Here is a 10113-nt window from a genome sequence, read left to right on the forward strand (position 1 = left end):
CAAGGGGGTTATATCTGGCATCTCGTGGGAAGTCGATTTTGAAGAGATGAAAAATATTCCTGGAGTGATTAATGCACGTCGGATGAATCGTGTGGTGAATGGTGGAAAACAGTCTATCTGTTCTAGTCTCTCCCTACTCAAGTGCAGTTGGGATATATAAACTACATAGTCAGAACATTTATCCAAAGACCAAAGCACTGTGATCATTGTAAAGCTTTTGGTAATGTTTCAAGTGTTTGCAGAAGGGAGGAGCAGAGATGTCCAAGTTGTGGAAAAGATCAAATCATGTGTTTTAAAAGTGAGGAAAATGTGACATTGCAATTGTGGTGGGAACCATGAAGCCACGTCTTTGGAATGCCCAACCAGGGTGAAAGAGAACGAGGTGGCCAAAGTCGGGGCTGTCCAGAGCATTTCATATGCAGCAGCTGTTAAAAGTGTTGAGGGTTTGAACGGTGCTCCTGAAGAGTCCATGGTGGTGGATAGGCCTTCACTAAAGGCTGCAGGGGTTGCCTTTCAACAGCAGGACCCAGACATTTTCAAGGTTAAGAAGGTGGACTTTGTGGCCTTTATAGCTATAGTGATTAATGGCACTGCCAAGGTGAAGAGGAGGTCCAGGAAGATAGATATTATTGTGGATGCGGCGGAGGGGTTCCTGGGACTGAAAGATTTCTTGGCAGAGGAGTTGCATGGAATATTGTCACATGCCGTACCACCCTCTGAGGCAATATACCTTTTCGGGTTGTAGTCCGCCATAAAACCCACAGAAGAAGAATAAGATGTAGATATTTTTGTCAAGGTCCTGTTACTATTTAAGATGTGCATAAACCCCCTCTTTCCATCATGTACACCACTTTTGAGACAGAAACAGACAAAATAGTAAAGGGTGGTCTCACAAACAAAGAGATTCAGTATGTCAATAACACACAGGTTACCTATTCTTCCCCCGTAATTAGAAAGGGCTAAACCTTCAGGTTCTTGGGTCTTACAGACCTAAGACGAGTTAGTGATAATTGACCCCTCTGTCTTTGATCCAGGGGACTTAAGTGCACTTACCTGACCTATGAGCCATAAGCCGTAGTCCACCACCTGCTGAGGTGAAACTGCCTGAAAGAAAATGTGCATTATATTTTTGGTAGAATCCTCATAACTTCCCCAATTTAGTTGGAGTTGGTATAAGCAGTGGCGATTTTAGCATGTAAATGTTGGTGGGACAAACTCCCCAATTTTTTTTTGTTTGCATGCCAGCAAAGCCATTACACAACACAACACTAAACACTACATTAATTGCACTATAACGATTGCAAATGGTGCCCACAAAATGTTAGGGCCTACATAAAGCTGTCCCAACAGCAGAGTCCCAACAGCAGTCCCAACACCTTACCACTGCTACACCTGGCTATCAGCGGTATCTTGTCTGGCAGCGAAATGGTTCATTCAGCCTCATTTACCGCCTTTAAAAAAAACATAGCTGATATGGCTGACTTGCTTAAACAAATGTGGTTTGTACCGACAATTGAGATGTACAAACTATGGAATAAGTGGATGACGAGCGGATAAGAGAATATCCGTAATTTCGATTAAGACATTAACGAGCGAGCTAGGACGGACGTAGTCAATATAACTATTTGTTCAGCACTTTTGAAATGTACAGCAACAGAATTCAGAACATGGGCTGTTTTTACAGTATTTTCCCTGTACACCAAGTCAGAACCGTAGGATAAATGAAGGGGGCATATAAGTAGACAATGAAAGTGCTTACAATATTCAATGATGAAAATGTATACCAAGAAGGAGAGTGATGGAGTGCTGCTTCAGATGACCTGGCCTCCACAATCACCCGACCTCAACCCAATTGAGATTGTTTGGGATGAGTTGGACCGCAGAGTGAAGGAAAAGCAGCCAACAACTGCTCAGCATATGTGGGAACTCCTTCAAGATTGTTGGAAAAGCATTCCAGGTGAAGCTGGTTGAGAGATTGCCAAGCGTTTGCAAAGCTGTCATCAAGGCAAAGGGTGGCTACTTTGAAGAATCTCAAATATAAAATATATTTTGATTTGTTTAACACTTTTTTGGTTACTACATGATTCCAAATGTGTTATTTCATGGTTTTGATGTCTTCACTATTATTCTACAATGTAGAAAATAGTAAAAATAAAGAAAAACCCTTGAATGAGTAGGTGTGTCTAAACTTTTGACTGGTACTGTATATATATATATATACATATATATATTTTTATATATGTATATACTGTATGGTATGTATGGTACTGTATATATATATATATATATATATATATATATATATATATATATTAGCTAAACAGGTGTGGCTCAAAACAGGCGGGTTCGCCACTGGGTATAAGTATAATGACTGTCGCTGGTTGACACTAGTTGAAAACCATGATAGCCATACATAAAAGAAGGATGGGCCTTGATACCTGGAGGTTTCGCCACCTCTATCTACCTCTGTTTATCACTAGGACCAGAGGGGTTTACAACAAAGCAGGATCAATGAGTTAGCCATCGAACTTGCATAAATATTCAGAATATTTTTTTTTACATTTTATATGCTTGAAATGCGTATGGTCTAATTGAGTCGACAACCAAAAACACATACCTAAGTTTAATGAACCAGAAAATCATTAGTTATTTCTGGTTGTTTATCAAAGTTGGCTAACTCATTATTCCTGCTTTGTATTATACCCCTCTGGAGGGGCCATGTTTTTATTGGCTTGGTTAACCCATTTTCTTATTCTTCCTTGTTTTCTCTGGCCTTTTCCATACTCCACCTATAATGCTTAGTGTTATTGGTTGATTGACTGACACAATGTTCATTTTCAAAACCCACAGTGTGTTATAGGGACCCAACACTGTGAAGTGGTCAATTTATCAACACCTTGAAAAAGATGGTCCTATGTACAGTATGAAAGTTTGGATTTCAACACTGTGTTTTGAATCTAATACAGAAAGGCTGTGTTTACACAGGCAGCCCAATTCTCATATTTTGCCCAATTATTGGGCTAATTGGGCTGCCTGTGTAAGTATGTATGTAAACGCAGCCAAAGTGCGTTTGAATCAAAATGCATTCAGTTTCTTTTGTTTCACACAGCAAACATTATCTCACTGATCAAATGAATACAAACATTCTTACAGCAAAAGAGGTATGTATTTTAGATTGTACTATAATACAAGTCACCAATTTTCAGTGAGTTCCTCTGGTGCAGTTTTAGGGGGTTAAGTGCCTTGCTCAAAGGCACAACAATAGGAGGTACCATCGAGGATGCTGATTATGTTTCTTGTCTATTTATTGTCTATGTGCTTGATTGTTGTATGTGTGAAGCAACACCACACCTTTAACCTGATAACATGGATTCGATTTGATCAACCACATCAAGAGAGACGTCTGGATAGACTGGCGCCAAGACGTGTGTGTTACCATCAGTCCCCGAATTCACCTGTAAATGAAATCAAACTACTTCAATGTTCAGATGGCCAGAACACCCATGGACAGAGGCACAGATCCCCTTAAAACAGAGTGGCATAGTACCACTCTTCAGCTATAGTCTTGTCCTCACATTCCACTTTGTCCACACACACTTTATCCATAGTGATCTCCCTGGCTTGACACGCACCCTCCCCCCCACTTGTTTGGTTCATCCATCTATTTTAAAGAGGGGATTTTCCCCTCGGCTAGAAATATACTTTGCCAAGAGCCCCTGGTTATTGGATTAAGTGTTTTGACGCCCCCCTCAACTCTCTGAGCCAGTAAAGCTGCTGCCCCGAGACCAATCTAACCTTTGCCCTAAATCAAGGTTTAGGCCGAGTGGGTGGCGGGCCGGCCGCGCTAGTGAAGGGATCTTTTGATTGACGGAGAGATAGACAGAGGAGAGGCTATGGAGGCTTTGATGGTTTATGTCAGGACAGAGCGGTGCCAAAGCAACCGAATGGCCATGCCATCCATCCTATTAGTCTGTTTGTCAAAGATACATGCCATGGTAAATATAGTTAGATTTTGTTGATGATCAATTATTTGAGAAGGAGACAAGTCAAGACGCTTGACCGGGTGGATTCAGTTTATAGTAAGGCAGTTTATTATGAGACAAAGATATTTGGCTGAGCGTGCACGGACTCCTTCGTTTAGCTCATAGGGAACTAGCAGAAGAGAGCCCCGAAACATAGTATACATCCAATTTATACAATGAAATAACAGTGTGTTGACGTTGAGTCTAGTAGGTCCGCTCTCCTGACTGGTCGATGAGTGGAGGGACGGTCCACTCTCCAGGTGGTGTCGACTTCCCATTGGCCCTTGGCAGTGTCCTTTGTCCTCGGAGTCCAACACACCTAAGTGTGTGTGTGTGTGTATTTCTGGTAATTCGTGTCTGGGTGCTTTCGATATTCATGGAATGTTGTTCTTTACACCAGTGGTCAGTTCGTGTGGCTAGGGCTTAAGTCAGCCATCTGTCTCTTGGTGTGGTCGTGATTGGTATCAGTTGGTTGCTCAATATGTCTCTGGAATTTTGTTGTGTGCTGTTGTGAAACATGTTGTGCAAATGCCCTCCTTATATATCATTAGGTAAAACGTTAGATTATCTTTATTACAGTTTATAAAAATAGTTGGCAATTGGATCACAACAATGGAACATGGAACGAACTAGCCATGGCAGGCTATATAGGCAACTCCATTCCTGGCCTCAGACTGGGCAGGCTTTTGGTACAGCCCTTTTGTTACAGCTCAGCTCTTAAATACCGGATTAGACTAATCATGATCTTCATTTAAGGCCATGATTAAATTGAAGACCATAATTCATTAATTAACCGTTTCTACAGACAGTGAGTAACGTGGCCGTGGCAGGCACACAGCGATCGAGGCCTTCAGTTACTGTTCGATTGAATGTTAAAAAGGCAAAACGAGTGACCTAAGCGACTTTGTGCGTGGTATGATCATAGGTGCCAGGTGCGCCGGATCTACTATCTCAGAAATGGCCACCCTCCTGGGCTTTTCACACACGACAGTGTCTGCTCCGACAAAACCCAGTTCCTTTTGCATCATGCTGATGGCAGAGTCAGGCTTTGGCGTAAGCAGCATGAGTCCATGGACCGACCCATCCTGTCTGCTGTCAAAGGTACAGGCTGGTGGGGAATGTTTTCCGAGCACACGTTAGGTCCCTTGATACCAATTGAGCAACGATTGAACACCACAGGGTATCTGAACATTGTTGCTGAACAAACCCAATAGAGCATCTTTAGGATGAGATGGAATGGGCTGTACGCAGAATGAATGTACCGCCGTCCGATCTGCAGCAACTGCGTGTTGCCATCGCGTCAGGATGGACCCACATCCCTTTGGAACGTTTCTGACACCTTGTAGAATCCAAGCCCTGAAGAATGCAGGCTGTTCTGGAGGCAAAGGGCGGGTCTGACCCGGTTCCTGTACCTAATAAACTGGCCAGTTTATATTTTTGCTTGCTGACTCTTAGTGATCAGTTGAATCTACCCATACAATTGTATAGATTTGTCATTTAGGTGAACTATCCATTTAAGTGTGGATCCAGACAAACCAGAACACTGATCTCACATTCATATATGTACTAACCCAGATATGTACTTATATTATAGGTAGCCTAGTGGTTAGAGTGTTGGGCCAGTAACCGAAAGGTTGCTAGATCAAATCCCTGAGCTGACAATGTAAAAATCTGTTGTTCTGCCCCTGAACAAGGCAGTTTAACCCACTGTTCCTAGGCTGTCATTGTAAATGAGAATTTGTTCTTAACTGACTTGCCTAGTTAAATTAAAAAAATATTAGGTCACCCAGCGTACAGAACAAGCTTGAGAGTACATGATAATTATCTGCTACACAAACTCATTACCTAGCTTATGAGGAAACACCCTCTTATAGAACACAAGTCAAAGACCCCTCTAAATTTGGCAGGACAAAACTATTTTCTCTTCTTCCAGGAGCAGTGGAGGCTGCTGAGGGGAAAACGGCTCACTATAATGGCTGGAACGGAGTGAATGAAATGGCATCAAACCATGTGTTTGATGTATTTGATACCATTCCACTAATTCTGCTCCAGCCATTACCACCAGCCCGTCCTCCCCAATTAAGATGCCACCAACCTCCTGTGTCCAGGAGAGTCCATTTTCTCTTCCCTGCCTTCCATTAAGCCTGTTTGTTGTTTTTAATATAATACTTCTTGCCAGGTTAACAGGATATCAGTTGTTTGACGGTATCCTCTGAATAACACAGCAATAAACTGTATTTGAGCCCCCTCAATATAAAGCTAATTCATTTTTGTTTAAGTCGTAAAACAAAAGCTCCCATTTTTCTCTTATTGGGAAACCAAATTGTGGTCACACACAGGACATGGAAGCTAGAGTACAATTATGAATATCTACCTTTGCATAGTAGTCATCGCACATACTTACATCGCTGTGTCTCTACGATGGAATATGCATTGTGTGCATGTAGGTTCTTAAGTGTGTTTAAATGTATGCTGTGTGATTTGGTTGAATAAGAGTGTCAGTCCAAACAGGTCTACTGGTACATAATGTACATCACAGGAGGTTGGTGGCACGCACCTTAACTGGGGAGGACGGGCTCATAGCCATGGCTGGAATGGACTAAATAGAATGGTAATCGAACTTATCAAACATACGGTTTCTTATGCGTTTGATACCATTCCATTACAGCCATTATTATGAACTTTCCTCCCCTCAGTAGCCTCCTGTGACGTACATACTGTACTCTCCTTGTGGGGACCTGAGAGTAAATCTGTTTGTCTCCATCTACAGTTCACAGTAGGAACTGTCCCAAGATAAGAGGGAATGGTTGGAGAGACTGAAAATACTGCAATTGCGCCTCCCAGAAACGTAAAACACAATGGATCACATTCACACTGCAGGGCTACCATCTAAACGATTTAGATTACTAGTAAACCTATTGACATTTCCAAAATTGAAAGAGCCTGAAGAAGCTGTTCACACAAGGAAACATGTATTATCAAAATAACGAAATGAAAATGATTGACCGTAAGGGCATTTTTCTAAATTAAATCACACCACACAAGAAATGTTAAATCACATCCACTATGTCAGATTTAACAGATGAGCAATTGCATTATTCTTTTTTATTTTACTTTGGACATTAATAGTTTGTAATATACAGGAGACATAACATGCTAGGTGAGTGCATTTCAACTGCTTGGCATAAAACAGTGCTAATTACCCATCACACATTTAATACTGCTGGACTCAAATCTCAGAAGAAAATGTAAAATACTGCACTAGCACAAGAACTATTGAAGTCGTTCAATGTGAGGGGAGATTGGGGGTGATTGAGCCAATATATGTCTGGCATCCACGCACCAATGTGTAGATGGGAAGCCTATTGAGAGAAGAGGTAGAGAGAGCGAGAGGTTACAAATCAATTAATTATTTTAGATGCTGCAGAAATAGCATGTCTCGTGGCGTATTTATTTTATTTAAGGGAGTCATGCTGAGAACAAGGTCTCTTTCACAGATGAGCCCTGTAAGTATAATGTAGAATATGTTTTGGCCTATAACCCATTATTCAAGTCCCTAGTAACTTAACTTACCTGCTTTTATGGCCAGTCACCACAGACCTAAGGCCCCCGGTGGCGATGGATATGCATCTTGCGGCTGAGGGTGCGGGCCAGTCGGTCCACGGTGGTGCCGATGTGGCCAAGCTCTTTGCTGGAGACGAGGCCGTCAATGTTTCCGCTGTACCACAGCACCCAGCCCCCCAGGGACATGAGCACGAACAGTGCTCCTGTGTACACCAGGAGGTCCCCAAAGTCCCTGCCTTTGATAGTCAGAGGGACAAAGACTCCCACCAGCAAGGCGGTGCCACCCAGCAAATCCATCAGCACTGCAAAGGCCAGGGCCAGTTTACAGTGGGACAGGCCATCACAGAGCCCCATGGTCACACCTGAGAGAATGAGGGAATCAGAAATCTGACCTGGGGTGCTACAAGTTGACACAAAAAAACTGGGTAAAGAATAAGTGCATCAAATAAATTCTAGGGAATATGAAAGGCTACATATAATTTATCATCTACATGAGTTGGATATAAAAGTGGTTAGTATTAGGTTACAAAGATTTAAACAAAGTTTGTATGGGATAAACAGGAACCCATTGGTCAAAACGGGTTGAATCAACGTTGTTTCCACCAAAACAATCAATGTAATGAATTTAAATCAACGTGGGAAACTAACTGGATTTCCAAAAGTCATCAAGGTAAGAGATTTTCGTTTCTTTTTCACCTAACCTTTAACCTAAATCCATAGACAAGATGACATTTTTGGATGATTTCACGTTAACTCACAACTCAACCAAATGTAGCCTAAATCAACTGAACGTTGAACTGAGATGGCACCAGTGGGAAGGCACTATTTTATAACATCAGAATAGCCTAACTAATTACATTTTCACTCCAAAGGAACAAAGACGATAGTTAGGCTAGGGAGGCTACGTTGTTTTTAAACCATTGGCTTTCCATAGTCGGCGTACAAGTTGCCCTTTGTCTGGAAAATATGTCATGTTTTTACTGAAATTGATGTCGAATCCGACATCGTTGAATGTTTTTTTTTTTATTATTATCAAAAATAGTTATCTACCTGGACAAGTTGTTTAATCTTGCGGAATTCGAACCCACCTTTTCACTTTTTGTGTGTTTTTCTCAACGACCACTTTACCCCTCCCACAATTTCACCTGAGCCCCGCCCACAAACGGGATGAAAAAATTGTATAAGACATGGTTATCATTGATAGGCTAATAAGGCTTGGACATGCAAATACAGTAGTTGATGTGTGAAGACACGATGAAGTAGGTACAATGTTAGTTTCACTGTAATTCTTATACATTTTCATTAGCCATCAGGAAGTCCGAAGCGTTACAAGTCGTACGCATGTGCGCTTGAGGAGAAAAGCTGACGAATTTACCTGATGGGGAGCGGATGGTTATTAACTTTAATATTAACTTGCGTCTTTTTATTTTATTTTTTTGCAGAACGAGGTAACAACTAATGCAAACGATTCGATGACCTTTCATGCGAAAACATAAGTTGTTTTTACATGAATCTTCATTTAGCTACATTTCAGCTTTGTGCAACCAATTTTGGAGCAGGTGAACTTACTAGATACAACTCATATGGCGAAATTGCATTTTAATATTAAAGTTAATTGTTTTACAGCTGGTGACATCACCGTGTCGGAGGACTAACGACTGTTTTAACACTTTCCGTACAACGTATGATCCATGATGGTGCTTATTATAATGTTACAATGTTGCCATATGTAGCCTATCACAGATTTGCAAAACAACACTCAGCCCATGAAAGATGACTGATCCTCGGACAAGCACGAGGAATGCAACAGGCACTTTAACTTGTCTTCCTCCTCCGGTCTAATTGTTATTTTACTAAATTACTATAAATCCGTATATATTACTGCATTTACTATAGAAATTTATAAAACCAGGGTTAGCCTACTCTCTAGGCACTTATATTTAAAGAGCTGCTTCTCCCTTTCTAGTTGATCAAATAACATAATTCTTAATTATGTGTCACTACCATTGACTGTGGTCCCTAAAGGTCTGTATAATGTTGTGGATGGATGTGAAGTCTCCTTCCCCTTTGAGGAGAACATACAGAATACTAGTGAGTTAAGCAACCCCTTATAAATATGTTCTCTTATGAAATGTCAGATAGTTCCGGGCTACTGGAACACAGGCAACATGATCTGCATTTTATTGATTCATGTCACTAATTGGCTAGAAATTCCACAGACCTGGAGGGTGGAGGTAATTAAACTACCATCCCTCATGAATAGGGCTCTGCATAATCACCTCTTGATACCTTCATCAACTCAATAATGTAATTATGGTGTCATAGGTCAAGTGGTCAATAACTTCTCAGTGCATACCACCTGCTTCTGCCCATCACCTACAGGTTTAGAAACTAATGGGGGTTCCTTTCCTCCTATAAGTTTAGACATCAAGGGATGGGAATGTAGACGTGAAGTTATTGACCTTCATGGGGATTCACTTACCAAAAGCTATAAGGCTTTGGTCACAGTCATTTGGCTCTAGCTTCA

At 41.3% G+C, this 10113-nt stretch overlaps 1 long non-coding RNA gene across 1 annotated transcript; it reads right to left on the minus strand.

Annotated features, from left to right (window-relative positions):
- Positions 1-7091: 7091 nt before the first annotated feature.
- LOC106588287 (uncharacterized) lies at positions 7092-8655 on the minus strand. Its single transcript, XR_001324622.2, has 3 exons — positions 8637-8655; positions 7596-7948; positions 7092-7384 (listed from the first exon to the last, which is right to left on the minus strand). It is a non-coding gene; the product is annotated as an uncharacterized lncRNA (long non-coding RNA).
- Between the last annotated feature and the right edge of the window lie 1458 nt (positions 8656-10113).

The sequence above is a fragment of the Salmo salar genome, chromosome ssa27 (genome assembly GCF_905237065.1).
Source record: "Salmo salar chromosome ssa27, Ssal_v3.1, whole genome shotgun sequence".
NCBI classification, from domain to species: Eukaryota; Metazoa; Chordata; class Actinopteri; order Salmoniformes; family Salmonidae; genus Salmo; species Salmo salar.